At 39.8% G+C, this 26239-nt stretch overlaps 1 protein-coding gene across 10 annotated transcripts in view; it reads left to right on the top strand.

Annotated features, from left to right (window-relative positions):
• The window catches only part of ABI1 (abl interactor 1), a 94958-nt gene that overhangs the window by 40674 nt on the left and 28045 nt on the right, over nucleotides 1-26239 (top strand). The window lies entirely within an intron of this gene.

Genomic DNA, 26239 nt, shown 5'->3' with positions numbered 1-26239 from the left:
TATACATACCAGTGGTTATTGGTCTGTGGTTTTGGTGTTAGTGTAGTGCTGGTCTTACAAAATATGTTGGACAGTATTCCCTCCTCTTCAGTTTTATGGAAGAGTGTGTGTAGAATTGATTTTCATCCATTGCATTGATTTTCATTCTGGTCTTATTTCTCTTTTTTTCCTTATCCATTTACCCTAAATGCTACCTTTACTATGTATGTTTTTTATTGTAGTTGGGGAGTTTTTGAAAGGCAGCAGATTGTATTGTTATTCAATTTAAAAAATTCTAGAACCTAGCACTAAGCCTGCCATATGCTTAGCATTTAGTAAGTGTCTGTTAAAATTTCTGTTTAGGAGGGGTTGGTCTGTATACTATTCAATACAATACATGGAAATATTTAATAAACATTTGAATAGAGAAAAAAGTCCTGTGGGCATGTAGTTTGGGTGGCGTTGAAGGAGTGACATTTAAGTTGGGGTTTGAAGGGAGCCTGTGCATTTATCATATTGACGTGGAGTGCATATGCATTCCAGTCTGAGGCAATGGCGTTAGACAAAGACATGATGGCGTGTTCAGGGTGACTAGGATGTAGGTTTTGTTTGGAATGAGGAATGTACCTGGAGGTTAGTTTGGAAAAATAAATCTGAAGTTCTAAATTGTAGTTCATTTCTCTTTGATTTGGTTTCATTGATAAAGCTGAATGACAGCTTGTGTTTCATTAGGGGAGTAGGTGTATGCTTTTGTTGCTTCTCTGCTTCTCTTACCTGCTTGGTGGGAAATATACAGCTCCTGAATCAGAGCAGCATGTTTAGCAGAAAAAGAGTATCAGTCTTCCCTAACCATCATCAGATGGCAGACTGATGTGATTAAGCCTTGAAGCAAGCGAAAGAGGATCCTTTGGAAACTGGCGACTCTGTTCTTTACTTTAAAGGCAGACAGCAGGCTATCCTGCCTCTGTTCAATATGCTTTTTGGAGAAATGAATCACCCAAGCCCATATTCTGCCTCAGATAGTCTCTTTGTGGTGTTGAGGAAGCAAACCTCCAAACCCCTACCTGTTGATCACAAAGTTTGGGCTAAACCATATTTTAGTTCTGTCCTAATCAATAGTAATAACTGGGGACTGGTCTTATCTCACTTAGAATAAAGGCTACATTTCTCAAAAAGGGACTTTGGAACCCTCCTTCTTCTGTTTTGATTATAAGCGGTTAGTTTGGGAGTTTCTTTCCAGATCTTCTGACGGTAAGCCATTCACCGGGCTATAGCTTGAACCTCCTAATCAGTTGCTGGGTCTTTACAGTTGCCTAATCTTGTTTCAAAGCCTGGAAATGGTTTTTCACTTCCTGTGGTTTAAACCTCAGATACCTTAGCGTGGCATAAAAGGCCCTTTGGTCTGGTCTCTTCCAACTCTCATCACATTCCTGCCATGCTCAACTTCTTGAAGTGTTCCAAACACAGCATGCAATTTTGTGCTTCTTTGCTTTTCCGTAATTTGTTTGTCTTACTTGGAATTAACTGTGTTCATCTCTGTTCTGCTTAACATAAGCACCAGATGAAGCCGTCACTGATTAGCTCAGGGTAGGGTTACTGACGCAGTCTGTACTGTGCCGTCTTACTTGCTCCTCCTTGTATCAGTGACTTGAGGTATTGATACATGTCTGTCTCCCCTTCCTCTCTCTCTTTTTTTTTTTTTTTTAAATTTTATTTATTTATTTATTTTTGGCTGTGTTGGGTCTTCGTTTATGTGTGAGGGCTTTCTCCAGTTGCGGCGAGCGGGGGGCCACTCCTCATCGCGGTGCGCGGGCCTCTCACTATTGCGGCCTCTCTTGTTGCAGAGCACAGGCTCCAGACGCACAGGCTCAGTAGTTGTGGCACACGGGCTTAGTTGCTCCACGGCATGTGGGATCTTCCCAGACCAGGGCTCGAACCCGTGTCCCCTGCATTGGCAGGCAGATTCTCAACCACTGCGCCACCAGGGAAGCCCCCCTCTCTCTTTGAAGGTAAAGACCATCCTGTGTAAGTACCACGCCCTGACCGATTGTGCCCCAGGAGCTCCTCATCTCTGTATCCTCTGTACGTAGTTAACCAGAGCTTAAGAGGTGGTTTGAAAAGTATTTTTTGAATGAGACAGTGTGGTATGGTCTGCTTTGAAGTCATAAAGGTCTGGGTTTGAATCCTAGTTCTGCCAGCATGTGATTTGATCAGATAACCTAACTTTTTTGAGTTTAGTTTTCTCATATGCAAAATTGGGACTATAGAGCTGACCTTAGAGATGAAGTAAAGAATTGCATGTAAAGCATTTAGCCTAACACCTGGATATAAAACGTTGGCATTATTAGTCATCATAGCTAATCATCCATTCTTTCTCTTATATTCAGCCTCTCTTGAATTCCCCCTCTAATCAACATTAAGTATTTCCCCCCCATCTTAAAAAAAGCATTCCTTACCAATTATTTTGAGATATTACCTTTTCTCTCTTGACAGTTCACAGCCTAAGTTCTTGAATCTGTCATCTTGTGGCATCTTCTTCCTTGAAACATATATATGCCTCAGTCCATTGTGGTTTGATTTTGTCTCCTTCTACTCCATGGATGTTGCTTTTGCAAAAAGGAGCAGTGATATCTTTCCTTTAAATCTAGAAATATTTTTTGCCACCTCTTCCTTGTTGCTTTTATTTGTGGCACGTGACAAATTTGTGATTATGTTTGTTTGTTTGTTTACTTATTTAATGCCTGTTCCTTCTCTTAGAGGTAAGTTTAATGATGACAGAAACCTCATCTGTTTGGTTCATCACTGTGTCCCTAGTGTCTCCCTTAGGGTCTGGCAAGGAGTAGATCCTTGAATCTTTAAATTATCCATGTGGAACTTCAGAAAATCTGTAGTCCTTTGTGAATAAGCATCACTGTTTTTTTTTTTCAAATTAATTAAAATATTTATTTATTAACATTAGCTTTTAAAATTTATTTATTTTATTTTATTTGTTTTATTTTTGACTGTGTTGGGTCTTCGTTACTGTGCGTGGGCTTTCTCTAGTTGTGTCGAGCGGGGGCTGCTCTTTGTTGCGGTATGCGGGCTTCTCATTGCGGTGGCCTCTCTTGTTGTGGAGCACGGGCTCTAGGCGCGTGGGCTTCCGTAGTTGTGGCACACAGGCTCAGTGGTTGTGACTCGTGGGCTCTAGAGCGCAGGCTCAGTAGTTGTGGCGCACGGGCTTAGTTGCTCCGCGGCATGTGGTATCTTCCCAGACCAGGGCTCAAACCTGTGTCCCCTGCATTGGCAGGCAGATTCTTAACCACTGCGCCCCCAGGGAAGCCCAATATTTATTTATTTATTTGGCTACACAGGGTCTTAGTTGCAGCACTTGAGATCTTCATTGCCAGGATCTTCATTGCCAGTGCGGAATCTTCGTTGCGGCATGCAAGATCTAGTTCCCTGACCAGGGATCGAACCCGGGCCCCCTCCATTGGGAGCGCAGAGTCTTAGCCACTAGACCACCAGGGACGTCCCTCACTGTTGTTTTTAGAAAGTTCTCCATTTCAAAGGAAAATGAATGTACCCTAGTGTAAATTTTGAATTATCAATGATTTGGTTCAGAATCTTAAACATAGTACTTAATGTGGTCACTGAAAATATTTTTGCCCACCTGTTCCCTGAGAAAGTCCAAGTGTGGAGAATTAAAAAAAGGCTGAAGTGGATTAGAACCTGTAATTAGATAGTGTCAGTGTTTGCAGTCTTCTCCGTACTCACACTCTGCCTTGCAGTTCTTGTGAAACAACCAGGCAGGAGCTGGTCAACAAATAAGAGCGAGGATTGACCATTACCATGAAAAAGAAAATCTCTATGCCTATTACTTTTATTAAAAACCCACACCCACCTCTATCAGATGATATTTCAATCCTTAAACTTTGCCTTCAGGACAAAGGCTGGATTGTTGGCGTGGTATTGATGCAAGCATGATCTTGTCTTCCCTTGCCTTTCTAGCTTCATTCCTTCCCTTCCTTCACACTCTGTGCTTCAAACCTCCTCATTCATCCAGAGTTCTAGCAGTGTGCCGCTGTAGTGGCTAGTCCCTTTGCTTGGAATGTCTGTCTCCCCGATTTCCTCTGCCTGGCTAACTCCTGCTCATTGTTTAGGCTTCAGCTTAATTGTCCTGGTCTCATGGAAACCTTTTCCTTGGTTCCAGAAGGCTAGGTTTGATCTTTCCTTGTACTTCTGTGCCTACTGCTTCATGACAGATAGCTTATGTTTGGTCTTCCTGATCTGTTCTCTCCCCGCTGGTCTTTACCCTGGGAGGTTTACTGTATGGATTATGTCAATGGGCGTCTGTGACTTCCGGCTTCAGATAGGGTGCAGCCAGTGTGGACATGGGTAGGTCGGGAGCAGTGAGGAAGGTAAGCTCAGAATATTTATTTCCCTGGTTTCTTCCTGGTGGACTGGCTGTGTCCCAAGACAAGTCATTATTCCCCTCAATAAAGCCCTTCCTGGTGGCCTTGTCTGTGTGACTTTCTCTTCCTCATCTGGTAATGTCTCCTGCCCTTGTCCTTTTGGATTTAGGGGTGCTGTTCCTGCTGCTAACACTAGTTCCTGTACCTTCCTTTCTGTTCCCCTATCCCTCACCATTCCTTTGTATTCAGTCCCTCTATGTTATAAATGCTTTTTGAATTTTTCTAATTGGAATAGTTCGTCAGTTTCTGATTGGAAATCTGGCTAATACAGCCCACCATGTGTTATTTCTGATACTGCCCCCTCTCTTTCCTCCTGTTTTTGCCTTTGCCCTCACTTACGGAAGCAGGAAGCTCAGCTGTGAAGTTCTAAAGCACCCTCTTTCCACTTTAGACAGGACAGTGCTACTTTTGTTTATATTACATAATGAGATTCTGTGTAAGAGTTGCTTTGAAATTAGGATAAACAACAGAAAGATTTGAAAATCAGTGACTGCAAGAAAAAAAAAATCTTAAAATCTTTTTAACAGCATTTAAGTTTCTGTAAGAGGCCTGGCACCTGCCTTTATTTTTAGCCTTATCCCTTACTACTAACCCACCTAGAACCTTTAAATTCCAGGGATAAGAAATCTCTCTGCCTGTCAGTGTCCTGGCTCGTATTGTTACAGACATGTTTCACCTGGCTAACTCCCACTCATCCTTGAGGTCTTACCCTAAATTTTATTAAAGGGTGGTTTTCCCCAATTCCCCTTTCTGGCCTGCCTCCCACCTGCGCACATATTATTAGAATTCTGTTAGTTGTTTTTATAACATCCTATACTTCCCTTTCTTAGCATTTATTATTAGAATGGCATCGTTAATTTGTCCTATTCACTGTCTGCCTTCCATAGGGTTCACTGTGATCTTTGCTGTATTTCTGGTGCCTAGCATGCATACATCTATTTATTCAACAAATAAAAGGGAAGGAAATTATAGTGGAAGTTCTCAGAATCTCTTTAGAGGAGCTCAGTGCAGAGACTTTAGGGCTATTAGAATTTGTAACAGTTTTGAATGGGGCCATCCCCTTTTAATTTCAGTTGATGGGAAAAAAAGTCATTGTATCCTTATTTTAGAGAAACCTTATTTGGTTGTGTTCCTCCACAGATTAATGGAACATTGATTGCTAAATACCTCTGAATCATTGAACTTGGAAAAAAAAAGGCTTGCTCTCATTTTTATCACTGAGTAGTAAAGATGACTTAAAATATTTTTTTGGAGGGGGAGGAGGGACAATTTTAAACTCACAGAAAAATTGCACATACAGGACAAAGAACTTTTTTGTTTTGGACTGTTTGAGAATAACCTGCTGCTATGATGCCCCATCACTCCTGAATACTTCGGTGTGTATTTTCTAGACATAAGTACATGCTACTGCATAGCTATAAAACAGTCGTCAAAATCAGGTTAATTACCATCTAATGCACACATTCTACTTATCTGCCAATTTGTTCAATAGCTTTATGGGAAAAAGACCCAGTTTAGAAGCATTTAGTTAACATGTCTCCTCAGCCTTCTTCAAACTGCAACAGTTCCTCAGTCTACCCTTGACTTCACCTGACCTTGATACTTTTGAAAATTATAGGCCAGTCAGTTTGTAGAATGTCAATATGAATATGTTTGTTTCTTCATGATTAGATTCATGTGATAAATTAAAGATAACTTTTTGGAGGCAATAGCTTCCTATTTAAAAACCACTTTCATTGTCTTAATTTTTTAAAGAAACTTTTTTTGTTTACTTTTAAGTCTTTTTCTAAGTGTTTCTAGCATTAGGGCTTGTAAATCCATAATAATATATAAAGATAGAGGAAATCTATAAAGAATCTGGCATGTACATCAAGGCATAACATCCCTAAAAATATTTTGTTAGAGATCCAACAAAATTTGCTGTCATAGGAATTTTTATTTCAACTAATCAGGAATAATTTATTTTGCTATATTTTGTCATTAAGATCGTTTCAGATCTAAAAAATTTTCAGATTTAAAAATCCTTTGGTTCTGAATTGCAAGTGATACTTGAGAACTTCTAAGACATAAATAAGTATATTTAATTATGGCAGAACTTATTTCTAAAATAACCAACCATCTTGGTTAAAAACAAATTGTATACATTTTAGCTCTGAAATAATTTGAAAATCCAAATGAAGGCAGTCAGAATCACTGTTCTAAGCCTATTTTTAGTTATTTTTCCTTTGAGCTGGTTTCCTTTCTAGCCACCTGCAGTTTTATGCGCAGTTGCACGTGTTCATTTTTTCTAAAACTGTTCCCCCACCAAGCTTGGCATGAAAGTAGCTTCTCTAATGTTTTTGGTTTGTTCTTTTGAAGAGCAAAGTATAAATTATAAAACCTCCATTGAGTAAATTCATGTAAAAATATTTTTGATGAAAGACAGCATTACTATGGAATAAAGGATTCTCTGGCTCTAGGGTTTTTTAAAATTACAGTTTATTTTGTCTTGATATTGTTATACTACATATTAATTATAGAATTTTTCTTTTCCATTCTTTAAAAAAAATTTTTTTTAACCTTTTATTGAAGTATAACATATAGAAAATGCACAAAATGTAAACCTACATTTTTAATGAATTATCACAAAGGAAAAACCTGTGTATTCATCAAGACCTACAACATAGCCAATCATCCTTATGTTCTTCCCACCTGCCACCCCTCCTCTCCTTCCCAAAGGTAATCACTATCCTGACCTCTGGTAATGTAATTTAGTTGTTTTTTTTTTTTAACATCTTTATTGGAGTATAATTGCTTTACAGTGTTGTGTTAGTTTCTGCTGTATAACAAAGTGAACTTTTCCATTCTTTTTACTTTCAACTTTTTCCTGTTAAGATTTGTCTCTTTTAAGAATAGCTGGATTTAAAAAAATACAGTGTGAGAGTTCCTTTGTGCACTAGTGGTTAGGATTCCAGGCTTTCGTTGCCATGGCCTGGGTTCAATCCCTGGTCGGGGAACTGAGATGCTGCAAGCCAAATATAAAAATTAAAAAAAAAAATACAGTGTGATATTTCTTTTAACTGGGGCATTTATTGCATTTACACTTAATGTAGTTATTGATATATTTGGATTCAGATGAACCACCATTATTTTGTACTTTTTATTCATGTCATCTATTGTTACTTTTTCTTTTTCTTTTCTTTTCTTCTCTTTTCCCTCCTTCCCTCCCTCCCTCCCTCCCTCCCTTCCTTCCTTCCTTCCTCTGGATTAACATTCTCTTTTGGATTAACATTCTTTGGAGGCCTTATTGTGTATGTGTGCACGTATATGTATGTGCATATGTGATGTGTGTATGCTGCCTCCTGCTTATGGTGAATTATTTCCTTATGTGTTTTATAAATTTTGATTGTGAGCTCATCTTAAGATCTCATCTTTGAGATCTCTCTGCAGGCTAAGGGTAATACATTGATAAGATAAATTGATTATTCCTAGACAGTTTTGTTCTGCCAAGTGTTTTAGGGATACTGTCAATCCAGAACTATTTAGAGTTTTGTACCTGAAAACTTCATGGAACATGTTATACTATCTTGGATAACTGCCCCCTTTCCTCTCCAGTGTGTGTGTGTGTGTATGTATTAGTGTCCTAGAGGTGTTGTAACAATTACCTCAAACTTAATGTCTTAACACAACTTTATTATCTTATAGTTCTGAAGCTTAGAAATATGAAATGGGTTTCACTGGGGCCAAAATTGAGATGTGGGCAGGATTGTTCTTTCTGGACATTCTATGGGAGACTCTGTGCTCTTGCCTTATTTTAGCTTCCAGAGGCTTCCTGCATTTCTTAGCTGGTGGCCTCTTCCTCCATCTTCAAGCCAGAAATGGCCAGTTGAGTCTTTTTCACATGGCATCACTCTGATCAGCACTAACTGTCCTGCCTCCCTCTTTCCCTTTTAATTAAAGACCCTTGTGATTACATGAGCCCACATCAGTAATCCTGGATAATCTTCTTTTCTCAAGACCCTTAACTTAATCACATTTGCAAAGTTCCTTTTGCCATGTCAATTCTATCTTCCCACCTTCAGCAAGCCAAGGCCTTATATTTAGTTCCCATTTGGCATAAAAGTCTAAGCCTGTTTGTTAGTGGCCAGCAAGCCCCTATAGAATAGCTTCTTTCATATTTTCTGCTCTGAGTTTTAGTCCTCCTTTCTCCTTCTCCCTGGATTTTCTTTGCTCTATTTAATATTGGACTGAATTTTAAAAAGATGCTGTCATAGTCTATCAAGCATGTTTAGGCAGTTTGTAAGTGGGAGAGTTTTCAGGTTATCTAATCTGTCATATTGCCTCGGTTGGTATTCCTTATATTAGCAAGGTATTCCTGAGCTTTAATAAGATATAAGGTCTTATTACTATTACTTTTATTTTCCTATTATCTTTTAATTTAAAATGCTTTTAATTTAGCCTCAAAAGAAAACAAAACAAAAACCAACCCCCAAAACCTCAGTGAATCTCATCTTTGAACAAGCTTGTCCTTTAACTGTGATTAAAAGTCAGTTTCTCTGTTTAAGTGCTCTGTTTTACTCTTATCAGCAAACTGTGTCTTTTTTCTTTAATCTGACCCAGCCTGTCCTGGGTTACTCTGGTTCTGCTACTCAACCAGACCAAGAATCTCTCTTACAACATCCTGTTTCCCTTTTTGACTGTCTGGTCAGGTGGTTCTCTTTCAATACAAATTTTTATTTTCTGTTTTTCTGTCTCATTTGAGCTAAAGGCTTATAGATATTATTCTCTGCCCAGGTGTTATCATTGGGCTTCATTTCACAATTCCCTCTGTCCGTCTGATAATATGTGAGTGTGTCTAAGCCAGTCAGATACTACCTAAGGGATTATAGTGAAAAGCTAAGTTCTGTATCGCCCCTTTCTTTACCCAGTCTTGCTTTCTAGAGCACTTTTATAGTAAGTACTGTGTATTAGGCTTTTTACACACATGAACACGTATGAATTAATTCTCACAACAATCCCATCTCACAGATGAAGAAACTGATATACAAAGAAGTTATATTATTTGTTCAGGATCGTACAGCTATTAAATGGCATTATTTGAACTAGGAAGTCTCATTTTAGAATCTGCTTGTTATCACTGTGCTGTACTGCCCTTAGTTTTAGACTGAAAATTATTTTCCTTCGAAAGGCAATATAGTCCATTTCTTCTGGCTTCCAGTATTGTCATTGAGGTGTCTGATATGTCTCTGATTCTAGATCCTTTGTATGTAACTTGTCTTTTTCTCTCTGGAAACCTTTGGAATATTTATTCTCTTTAGCTGTGGTGTTTTGAAATTTCACAGGGAAATAACTTGGTATTGGTCTTTTTTTTTTTTTTTTTTTTATTTATTTATTTTTGGCTGTGTTGGGTCTTCGTTCCTGCGCGAGGGCTTTCCCCAGTTGCGGCAAGCGGAGGCCACTCTTCATCGCGGTGCGCGGGCCTCTCACTATCGCGGCCTCTCTCGTTGCGGAGCACAGGCTCCAGACGCGCAGGCTCAGTAGTTGTGGCTCACGGGCCCAGTTGCTCCACGGCATGTGGGATCCTCCCAGACCAGGGCTCGAACCCGTGTCCCTTGCATTGGCAGGCAGACCCTCAACCGCTGCGCCACCAGGGAAGCCCGGTATTGGTCTTTTGAAAGTACATTATGCTGGCACTTGGGGGATATGCTACTATATTTTGCGGGGGGGTCTAGTGTTATTTCTTTGATAATTTCTTTTCCCGTGTATTCTCTGTTCTTTTTTTCTAGATGTTCTATTCAGATATTAGACCTTCTGAATTAATATTTTAGTACTGTTTTCCTTTCTAGTGTCTACATCTTTGGGAGACTTCCTCAACTATAAATTCCAGTGTATCAAATATTTATATTGTTAAGTTTTACTATTTTTAATTTTTAAGAATCTTCTTGCTCTTTTTTACAATTTGGATTCTTATTAATGAATTACCTTTTACTCTTCATATAATATATAAACATATATGACATATAAATATATGTATTTCATATAATATAAATCCTTTTAAAAAAAGGATTCCTCTAGTCTCTGCAAATTTTTTTTTTCATGTTCTTTTTTTCTGTTTTTTGTTTTGTTTTGTTTTGTTTTAGGTCCTCCCCCACCCCCCCTGCAATGTTATATCAAATAATCTGGTGATCCTAGTCTGCTTCTATTTAAGAATGAGGAACTGAAATGCTTAAGTAGAAACTATAAATATGTGACAGAGACTGTCAGTTGCGGGGGTTGGGCTTTGGGCAGGGTCCCACCCAAGTCTTCAGTATTTAGAAGTCTTTTCTTGTGCTGTTCTGTTTCTGCAGTGAAGAGTTTTTCTAAGTTCTTTCATGAGAGTTGTGTTTATGAGGAAAAGCTGGCATTTGAGAACATGGTGAGTGGAAGGACGGCGAACTCAACAGTTCACTATATAGACACTCAATTCTCCAGCCTTTAGCTCTGTTCCTCACTTTTAAAAGAAAAGCAGTTGTATTGAGATAGAATTCACATACCATACAATTTACCCACTTAAAGTGTACAATTCAGTGGCTTTTGTTATATTCACAGAGTTACACATCCATCACCACAGCAGTTTTAGAATATTGTCATTACCCCAAAAAAGAAACCCCCTATCCTTCTTAGCTCTCACTCTCCAATCCCTGAATCCTCTCTCCACCTAGCCCTAAGCAACTAACAATTTACTTTTTACGCTTGTAGATTTGCCTATTCTGGGTATTTCATATAAATGGAATCATGTAGTAAGTGGTCCTTTGCAATGGTTTCTTTCACTTAGCATGATGTTTTCAAAGCTCATCCATATTGTGGCATGTGTCAGTGCTTATTCCTTTTTATTGCCAAATAATATTCTATTTTATGGATATATCAGATTTATCCATTTATTAGTTAATGGATATTTGGACTGTTTCTACTTTTTGGCTATTATGGATAATGCTGCTATGAACATTTGTGTACAAGTTTCTGTGTGGACATATGTTTTCAGTTATATTGGTTATATACCTATGAGTGGAATTGCTGGATCCTGTGGTAACTCTGTGTTTAACCCTTCAAGGGACTGCTGACTTATCCAAAGTGGCTGCACCATTTTACATTGCCACTGGCAGTGTATCAAGGTTTCAGTTTCTCCACATCCTCACAATCTCTGTTTTATCTATTTTTTTTTAATAGCCATCCTAGTGGATGTCAAGTGGTATCTATCTCATTGTGGTTTTGATTGTCGTCTAAAGAAACTGTTGCTTCCAAATTCTGAGCCTCTCAAGGGTTATTTTTTTCTTTTAGAATAAATTGCCTTGCTGTCTACGGGCGTTTTGGGTTTTAGCTTCTTCTGTTGTTCTGTTCAGTTAGTTACCTTGCTTCCATTTGCTTTCTGATATCCAGCGATTTATTGGAAGTTCTTGTCCACTGATTTTTCTCCTCTTATTTCCCTTTATCATTTTGGGGAGGAAAAAATATATATATATTCAATTTATATATAATTTATAATTTATAATTCTATATATATATATAAATATAAAATAATGTAATCAATCCTCTAAATTTAATCTCTAAATTTAATCTACCAACTTGTATCTTTAAATATTCTTTCTGTATAAATATCCCCAAATGTTGTCCTTTCTTGTAAGAAGAATTACAGGACCAAAAATACTCCTGTGATGAATATGAAAGAAATGAGGCTCAGAGGGGTTATTATTAAGTACAATGCAAATCCTTTTAAAGTGTTGGATTTGACTCTTCTGATAATACTGATTTACACTCTTTGTTATATGTCTAATATAGCTGGAACATCTTAAATGAATTAAGTAACAATTTTTAATTTCTAAGATTGCTCATAACAGTTGTATTTATTATTGGCTATAAGCTTTAACAGGTTTAATATCATCTGGTAAACTCAGAGTTAAACACTTGAATATGGACTGGGGAACAGAGAATAATAATAATGATAATAATAATAATAAATAATAAATAAAGCTAACATTTATTTAGTTCTTTCCATGACAGACACTGTTGAAAATCCTTTATACATGTTACCTCATTTAATCCTCATATTAACTGTGTGAGGTTGATAAAATTCTTTGTTTTTAAACCTCATTTGTCTGGTAAGAAAACTGAGGGCATAGAGTAGTTTAGTAATTTGCTCAAGGCTGCACAGCTAGTAAATGGTAGAGTCTACTCGTAAATCTGTGCAGTGTGCTTCCTGAGTCTATGCTTTTGAAGTCATTAGATTATAATGCCTGGCATTTCTACAGAATTTTAAATATATTATCTTTTTGAGAGGGGAGGGACACTCATGAGATATTAAAACAAATGTTAATTCTTGGGTAAGGAGTAGTAGTTGGGGAATTAGTACAAGTTTATGAGTGATATGTAGAAGATGAACTGTGATCTAATGTTCTCTTAAAAGTTCATATTTACTTTAGATCCTGGTTTGGATCAAAAATGATTATCACTAAATTAAGCACAAAAAAATTGTTTTTTGATGTGGACACATAATTGCCATGTAGAGTGTTGTATAGTGTGCATTATATTTCTTAAGCAGGAGGGGAGGAGACAGAAAAGTGTCCTTGTGTTGTACTAAAGTTGGGTGTAGGCCAAAGTGTTAGTGACAGATCCAGTTTTTCCCAGGATAAAATATTTCAGAATAATTCTGATCTGGGTGTTTTATATTATGTTCTTCCACCAGAGTCTTATTTTGCAGCTCATCTTTTCTAAATAGGTCTGTTTTATAGTGTGTATATATAGGTCATTCTGAATCAAGTTAACTTCGCAGTTGATTGGGACCTTGTTTCAAGCTTATTGAACAAAGCTCTGTAACACAGAATTTTGGGCATAGGGCCATTTCCAGAGTCTGGTCCAAATAAGCAGTAACAGACAAAGATTGTCTCTTTCTTAGCTGAAGGCTTTCTGTGTGAGGCTTGTCTCAAGACTCTTTCACACTTTTTCTACCCCTTTCATACTCCTCTCCTTTTTCTATTCAGGGCAAAAGTGTTTTGGTTTTCATTCTGTAGTTACTCATTCAGCAAGCATTTATTGTGCTTTTACTTACATACAAGGTTCTTTGCTTGAAACCTATAATGACCTCGCTGTATTGGCACTGTCATTTGTGGGGATAGTAGGCCTTCGGATATGATATTGAAGAAAATATGTGAAATATTAAGTAGTTTTGCTATGTCATACTTCTTTCCCGCCTGTCTTTTGATAATTAAAAAGGATTGTTTTCTGGAGGATATTTAAAAGGAGCATATGCTTTCTTTACACACCGCCCCCCCCCACAACTTCCCAAAGTGGTAAGGGAGAGTATAATTAAAACAACATATTTCCATACAATAATTTTAAATAATCATGTCTTAAAAGGCAATTTAAAAATCTTGTCTACTTGTGAAATTTATCTTTTTATTTCAACATTCATTTTGGAAAACACTGTTTTTCTTTTAAATAGAATCACTTTTGGAATATTGTAACTGTTCTTTCCTTCAAACCTTTGCTTTCTACACAATTTATTTTACCTATTCCTATTCAATTCCCGTTCTGTTCATATTATGAAGGGTCCGCTTGGCCCTTTAAAAAGAACTTGTCAAGTTTGGTTTCCTAATTTCTTTAGTCTTTCTTTAATAACTCTTAATATGAGTAGAGTTCAACTTATTTTTATTCATGCTCTTTTAAATTTTCTCTAATCTCTAGGCAGGTGTTGTATTTTCACGCCTCTTTGCCTTTGCTTATACTGTTACTTTTGCTTGGAATCCGCCCCCCCCCCCCCCCACCAGTCTACTTTCTTCTCTTTGGCCTGCCAGATATGGCTGGCTAAAGTGAGGTTTCTTTTATGGAGTGTTCTGATAATGCTCCAGGAATAGTAGTCATTTTTTTCTCTGTGCTCTATTTGTGCTTTTTGTGCAATTTAAAGACTTAAAAAAATTATACTAAATAACATTCAAAAGAATAAATGTAATGTAACATAAATTTTATAATAAACTAAACATCTGTGACTCTACCACCAAAGTTAACTAGAAAATGGTCAATTCTGTTTTTTCTACCTTTGTGCTTCAATCTATACTCCCAAGGGGCATTATTATCATTATTTCCTTGCCCTTTTAAAGTTTATCACAAATTATGTGTATCCTTAAATAGTTACTGTTTAATTTTGTTTGGGTTTGGGTTTAATAAAAATAGATTCAGGGTGTATGTAGTCAAAACCAAAGCCCAGTATAGCTTGCTTTTTTAATTCAGCATTATGTTTCTATTTATCTGTATTTCATATATTTCATTCATAGTAGTTCATTCTCATTAATGTAATATTTCAAGTATAAATTTGCCACTTATTTGCATTTACATTTAATGAATCTGGAATTGGTTTTTTCGCTCTAGCGTGAGGTAGGGATCCATTTTCTGTGTTTCTATCTGGCAAACTAGTTGCCCTATTTAAATAATGCATTCTTTTCTCCTGTGCAATCATTGTAAGGTAACAAGTTTCCTTATGACCATGAGTTTGTTTCTGAGTTGTATCTTCTGTTGAATTGGTCCATTTATTTAACCCTATTTAAGAACCCTACTGTTTTATTTACTTTGGCTTTATAATAAATGTCAGCAGGCAAGCCCCCACCTCCCCCTTTCTTTTTTTTTTTTAAACCATGTCTTGGTCATTCTTTCCCCCTTGCCCTTCCGTATATATTTTGAAACCATGAGAAACCCAGTTAGGGTTTTTATTGAGAGACATTGAAGCTGAAGATCAGTTTGGGAAGATTTGGCATCAATACTACATTGGATAGGAGTGGAGGAATGAGACGTATATCTGGTTGTGAGTAGGTGGGGTGTGTTGTACTTGGCTTTGAAGGCCACACATTTTTTTTTTTTTCAGGTTAATCTGTCAAACTCTCATTTCACTATTTATAACTGCATGGGGAGGGAGTTTCTTAGGGTTATTCAGGGTGTTCTGGTTATTTGGGGGGGTAGAATATTTCTGCTGATTTTCCTATGTTCCCCATTGCTATTATTCTTTCTCACAACTCTTGATATTATTTGTACTTGTCATGGTAAGTCTGTCAGGAGAGTTTTCTAATTGTGTTTTTGTTTTTGTTTTTTTAAATAAATAAATTTATTTATTTATTTTTTGGCTGCGTTGGTTTTTGTTGCTGCACGTGGGCTTTCTTTAGTTGTGTCGAGCAGGGCTACTCTTGGTTGCAGTGCGCGGGCTTCTCATGGCGGTGGCTTCTCTTGTTGCGGAGCACGGGCTCTAGGCGCGCGGGCTTCAGTAGTTGTGGCACGTGGGCTCAGTAGTTGTGGCTCGCGGGCTCTAGAGCGCAGGCTCTGTAGTTGTGGCGCACGCGCTTAGTTGCTCCGCGGCATGTGGGATCTTCCTGGACCAGGGCTCGAACCCATGTCCCCTGCATTGGCAGGTGGATTCTTAACCACTGTGCCACCAGGGAAGCCCCTCTAGTTGTGCTTTATTAGCTCTAGGTTGTGCCTCTTAACATTACCCAGATCCAAGCCTTGTTTACTTTTATTAGGCTACTGCAGCTATGTCTTTGTTACCAGCCCATTGCAGTACTGTTTCATTTTATGTGCTTAAAGTGCAATGTAAAATAATAATAAAATTCAAAAAATTATTTTTTAAATGTGAAGATTGTCTTCAAATTAAAAAAATAATTAGGAACCATTGTGTAATTTCAAAACTGGACAGGGACGTTGTTAAACTATTTTATTGTCATTTGATGTTTAAGCAGGAAACAAATACTGTCCTGTGTTAAACTTAGTTCTTGAATTTTTGTGAGTTTTGGATTATAGATAAGATCTTTAAGAATATACTAATGCCTTACAAGGTGATCACCCTGTGCCTGTTCATTCGATTCATTACTTCCACATGTATCTCATATACATTCTTTCTATTTATCAGTTCTCCTTAAGGTGCTGAATCATCAAGCATGGTCATTGATCAGAACTTGTCTTTGGGTTTCTATCTTTTCTCTAGTTTGTCCTACTGATATCCATATCTGTAAGATCTGCTTTCTTCTTTCAAGTGAATTTTAGCCTTTAGGACTTGTCTACCTTGGAATCAATGAGTTACAAGCTTCTAGAACCTTAATGCTTGTTAGACTGGGCTCTGAGGAGTTTTCTAAAATCTTTTTTATTGCTAGTGGCAAAACTAGAGATTTGAACATAATTCATATTCGTCATCTTTCCTTTTTTATTTTATTTTTTAAGATAAAAATCACGTATATTTAAGATGTACACCACCATGATTTGATACACATATACCTAGTGAAATATGACTACAGTCAAGCTAATTAATGTATGTTTTCCTCATATAGTTACCTTTTTTGGTATGTGTGTGATGAGAGCACTTGAAATCCATTCTCCTAGCGCATTCCCAGGATTCAGTACAGTATTATTACCTGTAGTCACCATGCTGTACATTGGATCTCTAGACTTATTCATCCTGCACACCTGCAACTTTGTCCCCTTTGACTAACATCTCCTCATTTCACCCACCTCCCCACCCCTGGGAACCACCATTCTGCTCTCTGCTTCTAGTGTTCAACTTTTTAAGATTCCACACATGAGTGAGATCATGACGTGTCTCCCCCACCCCCAGCCCCGTATCTGACATATTGCACTTAGCTTAATGTCCTCCAGTTTCAACATCTATCGTGTTTCTAATACACCATGTGCTGTGTCAATGTTTTTATATTAATATTTTGGAAAATACTTTGCCTTAATTGCAGGGTTGTAGATTGGGTAGTTTGATAAATATGATTCAGTTGTGGTTAATTTTTTCTGGTACTTTTTGTATTAAGCAATATTATAAATAGATTCTAATATTATCCCAGCCCCCATTTTATATAAGCAAAGTGGAATCTTAGTGAGTTAAAACTTGTATAAAATTTCATAACTAGTAAGTGAAAGAGTGTTCAAACCAAGGCTTTCTGATTTCACATTTGTGTGCCTTTTTAAAAAACTGAGTGGTTTTCACCTGTGCTTCATGGGTCTAGGGATTGCTGTAGGCGCTACAGCCTGCTAGTCTCTCTCAGCTTGGGATACTCTTGAATTTTATGGTTATTATATTAGAATTGAAAACTAATTTTCTTTATATCAGACTGCTTCTTTTGCCATCTAAAGATAAAGTGTGAAAGTAAGGAAATTCAAATATGAGAAGGAATTGGTCTCCTTGGAAAAGCTAACTTTGGCTTGGTGAACATATGCATGCTGCTGTTATACAAATGTTCCAAGCCTGTTCCCCTCCTCCTCCTGCTTTATTCACTCACCCTGTCATATGGAGGGTAGTACATCGCCGGACGGGTTGTGATGTGGACTTTCATGATTCGAATTGGGAGACTGGGGAGGGAGTAAACTCAGAGAAAAGTTTTTTCAAGTAATTTGAAATAGTGTCCTGAATAGTTCTACAGTGTGTGAGGGAAATGGGAAGGATGAAAAAAAAGATGATTTTAAGGAGAGTTGTGGACACCATGATGTTTGAGAAAAATATGGAAAGAACTTGAGCCATTTTGAATTTGTTTTTCCCATGAAGACTGGGAGCCATGTGGGATATTCTTTTAAATAGGATTTAAGCCGGTAAGATAGCTTCAGATTTTTTCATTTTGTCTTTGCAAGTTTACTTTTTTGGTGAAGATCACCATGGTTATACCGTGGAGAACAGATTGGAAAGAGGCTAGATTGGATGCAGGTGGACCAGTTAGACGGCAGATGCAGTAGCCAAGGTGAGAGATGACAGTAGATTGACTAGGATTAAAGTGTTGGAAACAGAAGGAAACAAATGTCTGGTACTTAAAGGTAAATGTGACAAGATTTAGTGATATTGGGTATGAAATAAGTGCTAGATGTCTGAACTATATAACTTGATAGAGAACTGAAGTAGGAAGTAAAGTCGACTCTGTGTGTGATTTTGGGCACATTCATTTTGAGGTACCATTGAAATATCCCAGAGGAACATGGCAGGTGTTTGTATGATTCTGTAGCGCAGAGGAGAGGTCTAGAATAGAGAAAAGTTTATGTGAGTGTAGGAGTAATTTAGACCTGAATGTGGATGAGTTTGCCAAGGAGAAAAGGGGAAGATCCTACGACTAAACCGGGAGACACCATGCCTGTCAGGCGGCCTTGTAAAGGAGACACAGGATGGGTGTTCGGGAGTTAGGAGCACACCAAGGTGAGTGGTGATCCATCTTTTTTTTTTTCCTTTCCAGTGAAATCTCTATTTTTCCTTCTGTGGAATAATGAGTACCTAAACTTAATTCCATGTCAAGCAAAATTTAGCTAAAATTTGTACTAGTTAATCTTGTGCTGGAACTGTCAGACAAGGAAGGAGTTTGAGATATGTAGGGGCACACACACAAAAAAATGTAGCTAACTGCAGTTTAACAAGTTAGCCTGCCATAGTTTCATGGATGCTGGTAGAAGACACAAGACTTCTCAGAGACATCGGACTTGATTACTCATGGCAGTAGCAGGATCAGAGTTGTTAGCATTCGTGCTGGTTTCCCCAGCCCCACGCTCCATAGAGGACTGTGAGGAGGGTGAGTGATGCCTGTGGTGATGCCGCTCCTACATTTGCAGCACAGTCTGTTACAGGAGAGGAACCTCCAAACCTTCATAATGGGCAGTAAGCCTCCCTCACCTTAATCCTGGAGGGAGGTGACGTCTTTATTGTGCTAGATAGTGAACAAACCTGCCCTTTGTTCCTGAGGGAGGTATTTCTATCCTTCCTGGCTGTTCGCTGTTCGCTGGACAGACATACTTAAGATAGTCTGGAACAAAGAGAGGCAGCGCCTCCACCTACAAGATGCACAGAAATGCAGTGGGCCCAAGGATAATTGCCTTCCAACAGCATTCACCCCTCATGTCTCTTCCTTCTTGGCTTCTGGTAAAATTTCCCATGATTACGCTCTTCATTGGCCACCCTGAGTAATCTATCTGACAGAGCCTGGGACTGGAGCCATTCAGTTTGTCTCATAAAACATGTAATTTAGGTTACGTACTATCAACATGGTAGCAGGATGAGGCCAAACTGCAATCTTGACCTCAACTATGCTCCCCAGGGTCCTAGACCAGCCAGCTGAACAAATACCATAAACCTTCAGGGTCTGCCTTAGAGAGCCAAGTGGCTTTCTCTTTAAGTTTCTGTACTGACTTTCTACTTGACCCAAGTACTGCAGGAGTATTAGGGAATGCACAGATTTGGCCTCGCCTGCAGGAAGGAAGTCTAGGGCAGTTCTGTCATCCATAACGTTCCTGGCCCATGAGCTGACACTGACCTGAATGGCTCCAGGGCTGATACGATCTCATTGTTCACCTCAGCTAAAGTCAGGGACAGATTTCAAACTACCATTTCTAATTGGATAACTCGCATTTTAGGCATAAATGCCTCAGAGCAGATAGCACATAATTAACAAGTCAGTTATCCTTCTGGGAGGGCCCCCTCCCCCCAGTCAAGAATAGCCTTACTTTGGAGAGGTCACAGCCGTCTGTGGATACAGGATCTACTGGTGGTGCTTGCTTAAACACTTGAAGGTCTCTTATGATCACCCCTACAGTGCACGTCACCGCATTTCTGGAGGGAAGTAAGGTCATGCCTGGCTTCCGCACGAGTACTCCTGTGAAGAGTGTGGTGCTTACAGGTGTCGTCCACCCTCCCACCCCCCGACCCCAGGTGGGACCTACTTAGCGAGCACAGGCTGGCAGTTTCTCCAGTGTTGCCTCCTGGACAGCTGGCAAGCCTTAGGGCTCCCAGTTCAGTACAAATAACTGAGTCTAGTACTTCTTTTTGTTTTGGAGGTGTTACCTGAAGGCAGTCAGTCCAGTCTGTCCTGTTTGTCTGTGCCACCTGTCAGGTAGCATTCACCTGCCCCTTAGGGATGGCTGAATGATAGCTACAGGAATTGGTGGGGGGGGGGGTTTGGAAAGACACCTGGAGGTATTGGCAGGTGTTCTGTGTGGGAGGCTCAGGGGCTAGGACCATCTTCTTCTGCTTTCCTAAGATTTTTCAGTGACCTTGAGGAGAAGGATGGTCACGTTGTGATCAGAGCTGTGCAGCAGGGCATGGCAGAGCCGGCAGGCAGTTCAGTTTATTAAGGCACTTGCACAATCTGGGAGAGCCGCACCCGCGACTTTTCCGTTGTGAGGAAGGTTCTGGGGGATTCAGAAAGACAGAATCACAAATGTCCCTCCTTCTTAGCTCCTGAGGTTTAAAGTGTTTCTTTCACTGGTGCCAGGGTTGTTCTCCTTCCACTGCTACAGAATCAGTGTGTCCCATTCCAGTCACTAACCTTTCCCTTTTTCCCAATTATCCCTGACCCTCACCCTGACCTTTTTTGTCTGGAAGGGTCAGGTGCCAGAGGGACAAGAGCATTTTTATTAAACTTAGAGATCCTATTATGTCCACCACTTTGGTCCACATGGTCCAGTGTAAGGGGATTTGGTGAGCAGAATACTTAAGACCACAGAAGTACAACAAGAAAATTCAGGCAGCTAAACCACAATTAAGTTAAAATTCCCAAGGCCCCCTTTTGGCTGGGCTGCCACCCAAAGGCTGTACCAATCAGGCCAGCATGGGGTCTCCATTAGGGGAAAGAATGAAGCATCACGCTCGGGTGGATCCCAACTGGCCAAGAGGAGACAGTCTCTTTCTGGGAACAGCCACGTTCAGTGACCAACCTGCTTTGCTGACGTATGTAAATCAGGAAGAGCTAAGGGAGGTATAGTCAGAAATCTTTTAGAGTTGACTAAAAAAAAATTTTTTTTAATTGTGGTAAAATACACGTAACAAGATTTCCCTTCTTAACTATTTTTAAGTGTACAGCTCAGTAGTGTTAAGTACATTCACAGTGTTGTGCAGCCAGTCTCCAGAACTGTTTTCATCTTGCAGGACTGAAACTCTGTCCCCATTAAACAACAGCTCCCATTGCTCTCTCCCTGCAGCCGCTGGCAACCACCATGTTACTTTCTGTCTCTATGAATTTGACTCTAGGCACCTCATATAAGTGGAATCATACAATACTTGTTCTTTTGCGACTGCTTATTTCACTCAGCATAATATCCTCAGGTTCATCCATGTTGTAGTATGTGTCAGAATTTCCTTCCTTTTTAAGGCTGAATAATATTCCATTGAATGAATATGTATACCACATTTTGTTTATCCATTCTTTCATTGATGGACACTTGGGTTACTTCTACCTTTTGGCTCTTGTGAATAATACCACTGTAAACATAAGTGTACACATACCTCTTGGAGACTCTGCTTTCAATTCTTTGGGGTATATACCCAGCAGTGGAATTGCTGGACCATATGGTAATTCTATATTTAAGTATTTAGGACCCACCATACTGTTTTCCACAGCAGCTGTACTGTTTTACATTCCTACCAGCAGTGCACAAGGGTTCCAATTGCTCCACATCCTTGCCAACATTTGTTATTTTCTTTTTTGTTTGGGGGGGGCGGATAGCAGCCATCCTGATGGGTGTGATGTCTCATTGTGTTTTTTTTTTTATTAGTTATCTATTTTATACATATTGGTGTCATTGTGGTTTTGATTTGCATTTCCCTAATGATTAGTGATGTTGAACACCGTTTCATGTACTTATTGGCCATTTGTATATGTTCTTTGGAGAAATGTCTATTCAAGTCCTTTGACCATTTTTGAATCCAGTTGTCTTTTGTTTTTGAGTTTTTTAAGTTGATTTTTGAGGACGCTGTTTCAGCACTCACCAATACAAGATGCCTGTGGATGGTAGGGAGTGTGGAAGGCCATCACATACTTTGACAAACAACCCATTTTTTGTGACTTTTGAGTTAAAAAGTATACCATTGTCAGATAGCAAATGGTTTGGAAAGTGAAAAACATGACACAGATTAGTGTCAGGGGCCACAGTGGTATGGTTGGAGCCAGCTGATTGGATTGGTATTGTAATACCATAACCTGAAAGAGTGTCATCAACGGTGAGGCACTACTGATGGTCTGAAGACGGGGTTAAAGGTCTGATGTAGCCGGTCTGCCAGTAGCGGGAGATGTGGCCTCTCTCACCATGAGACGAATGGGTCTTTTTCCGGGAGTCACCTGTGTGGGACGCAGAGGTTGCCTCTGCATCAGGAACAGAGTCCTTTACTCTGTGTCTGTTCAGTGATGGTCCATGTGTTGATACATCTGGAGTGGTGATGGATCTGCCAGCAGAGATGGCCGTCTGGGCAGTGCAGGCTTCATCAGCAGCTGGACTCCTGTTGGCTTCATCAGACAATGGGCCCTTACTATGGCCCATATTAGTGACCCAGATGGTCTGCTCGGCAACTACTATTTGTCTCCACAGTTTATATGGCAAGTCTTTAAGATGTCAGTCTGTAGTTTTCCAAGTAGCAGACCCAAACAGCTATTACCAATGGGTATTAGCCCCATATCAGTAAAAGTCTAACAAGGTTTATCTCCGGGAATATCAGCCAGATCTCTGAGAACATCCTTGAGTTCTGCCCGCAGAGCACAGCAACCACAAGCACTTTCCTTTCTGCGTAGCTGGCACTGAGGTTGAACAGCACAGCAGTCCACGGAGCACCACAGGGTCTCAGCTTAGTTGAATCATTAGTGCACCAGGCCCAGGCATTTAGGGGATCCTCTGTGAATCAAGGGCCTCATTGAACCAACAGAATGGAAAATAAATTTTCCCTAAAGGGGTAGCTGCCACTCTTCCCTGTAGAGCTGAGAGGTCATAGGGGCCAGGCTGGCTGCATTCTTGAATATACCAAGTCCAAGGGGCACCTCTGGTGGAGGCTGTTCCTCTTGTCAGAAGCTCCAGTCAGTAACGTTACCCAGGCACAGAGACTTGTACTCAGAGGGTCATAAGGACTGTGGGCCACTAAGGCTGCTAGTGCTTTTCTACATCTGGCTCTTCCCAGGTGGCATAATCCCCTCTGGCTCTTAAGAGCATTCACCGTGCAAGCATGAAAAATATGAATACCAATTATACATTCAGTGTTGGAAGCCACAACAGTAATACATTGAGTTGGTACCAAGAGTCCCACCCAAAAGAACAGATTAGCGTCTCTTCCCCACTGTGAACTGCACGCAAACCTCATAGCTGAAAGCAGGTACCCTCTCCCTCCACAGGATGAGGCATGAAGGTGACATGGGCTCCAATATCTATCAATCAGAGCTATAAAATGTCCCTCCCCTCCCCACAGTGATCTTGCAAACCCAGGTATGTTTGATCTTCAGTTCCCCTTGGGGACTGGGAGAACTTGGCCCCGCCCCTAACAGTCTTTCTCTTATAGGGTGTAGGGGGAGGCTAGGAGAGAGCAGCTCTGCACCAGTAAACAAGGTGAATTTATTTCAGCTTTGAGTGGCGCTGTAGCTGCGAGCATTTGGGGCACCCAAAGCCCTGTGTTGTGTACTCTGTGGCAGGGCCGTCGTCGCTGACTGGCATCATCCATTTCCGTTAGGGATGCCTTGATTCAGCGGCTACAGCCACATCACTTCCCGGCGGGGCCATGAGTTTGTACTCCTTGGCTGACTTGGGCTTGATCCGCACGGGTGGCATCCTTGTTTTTAGAAGTCCGCCTAATGTGGACTCTCTGCTGCTCGCTCCATTGTCAAGAGAACAGCTCTTCAGTTCTTGCTTGATTTCAGCATAAGGACTAGGAGGGTCTTCTGAAGCTGATAGAATTTAATCTGGATTTCTGTGGGTGAGTTTCTCATTCTGTGGTGAATCATTTGCTAAATCATCATTTAAAATCCACTTTAGTACGGAAGAGCCCAAAGACTAGTCAGTGCCCTTGGGAGATTGTTTCGGGGAAAGTTTCCCAGAAGGGCCAGAACTGTCTTATAGCAGACAGGGCCCACTGCCAAAACCTGAGGTCTTTTATTTATCTCGAATGGGTTTAATGTTGAGAAGACAGACTGCAGGAGGGGCTGAGCACCAAGATAGCCAGGTGTTGCCTTTCTTCTTTAACAAGCATTATGTGCCCCTCCCACCCCCTCAATCTCCCCAGCAAACTAGCAGTGGCTAAAGATTCTCCTGGTTCTGCCCACAGTGGTTACAGTTTTCCTTCTTTCACACTCAATATGGATACATTTATGGTGCTCCCGCCTCCCTCTGCCAGACAGACCTTATTACTAGTTGTTTACAGGGCTGACCTGGTGAGTTTGGTGGATAGCTGACAGTAACCAGGGCATCATTCAGGCTGCTGTGTTTGAAACTACTTCCTGGTACTCAGCCTGAAACTGCCGCCCCAGTTCAGCCTCATTAGCAGGCAATGGAGTAGAGGACCAGACATTGCCTGGGGTGGACCATACAATTTGGTCAACATGTTCACTCACGATTCCCATGGACTTCTCTCAGTTCCTGTTAACTGTCCTTTCATTCCATTTCTAAAAAGCTTTGTCTTTGTCAGCATTCCATCTTCATTACCAAAACTGTCAAAAATTGTCAGGGGTTTGAGATCTTACCCTTTGTGGAAGCTCACAAATTAGCCTGCACAATTCCATGGATTCGAGTAGAAGACATGAGACTCCCGGTCAGAGACAAAAGATGTCATTACTCCTGGCAGTAGTCAGCACTTGTGTCAGATAACCAGCCACAATTTCTACAGGATACTGCAGAGAGAGCCAAGTGATTGACGCCTCCATACACAATTGGGTGTGTTATAGGAAAGGAACTCCCAGCTTAGGGGACCAGGGGATCTTTTGTAATGGGCAGTAAGCTTTCCTGCCCTTTGCCCTGGGGAGTGACAGTATCTTTATTATACCGGACAGTAAACAAACCTGCCTTTTGCTCTTTGAGGAGACACTGTATCTTCTAAGGCTGTTTACTATATAAATATACAGAACAAAGGGAATCAGTACCTCTTCTCACAAGATGTGCAGAAATGCACATAACATTAAACTTTTTTTCCTGACAATACCTTCCCCACCCCCTTTCAGTTCAGTTCACATACTTACATTTTCTCACCTAGGCTACTGTAATTACTTCCTAACTGGTCTCACTGCCAGTAGTCTTCTATTTGTCCTCAACACCTGTGCCAGAGGGATCTTTTAAAATGCAGACCTGATGATGTCACTCAGTTTAAATTTGTTATTGGTTTCGCATTACTGTTAGGCCAAAGTTTAAATTGTTGAGTGGTTGTGTAATTATTTCTCATGTGCTGACTACTACCCAGTTTTTAAATGTTGGCAATTAAATAAGGGGGAAAAAAACCTTTTTAAAGCCGTAGAGGCCAGTACTAGATAGGCTGCAGGTGTGTAGGCTGCATGCTGCCAGATTGGAACCTCTGGTCTTATCTTTTTTTTTTTTTTTTCTCTTACACCTTTGTGTGCAACATGTTCTTTTTGCCTTGAATAATTTACATATTTGCCTCATATTTTTATTCATTTTTTAAAAACCTACTTACTCTATAAAGCCTTCTCAACCTAGTTGGACATCTTGCTCTAAATACCTTTAATTTCAAATAAACTGTGCGTGTGTCATTATAGTACTTAATCTAGTTGTTATTATTGATTTTTTTTTTTCTGGTCTGTATCCCCACAAAATAAAGTGTAAGCTACACAGAGCAAGAGCCCTCCCTTTCCACACACACCAGGTTTTTAGGAAAGAAAATTGCTTTCCTAAGAACCATTTTGTAATCAAAACCAATAACTTAGTTGGTGCTTTTAATCACCTTTAGATAGTCCATGTTTTGAGCCTGAAAGATATTAATTTGCTTAATTTTGACGGGGAAGATTCAGTATTATTCACTGGAAAATAGACATGTGATACAGTCTTATGGTCCATTATATGTGGATATCGTATATATTATTTACTCTTCCAAA

Source organism: Eubalaena glacialis, chromosome 2 (assembly GCF_028564815.1).
Source record: "Eubalaena glacialis isolate mEubGla1 chromosome 2, mEubGla1.1.hap2.+ XY, whole genome shotgun sequence".
Lineage (NCBI taxonomy): Eukaryota > Metazoa > Chordata > Mammalia > Artiodactyla > Balaenidae > Eubalaena > Eubalaena glacialis.
Note: the sequence above shows the minus strand (reverse complement) of the source record. Positions and strands in the feature narration are given on the sequence as shown.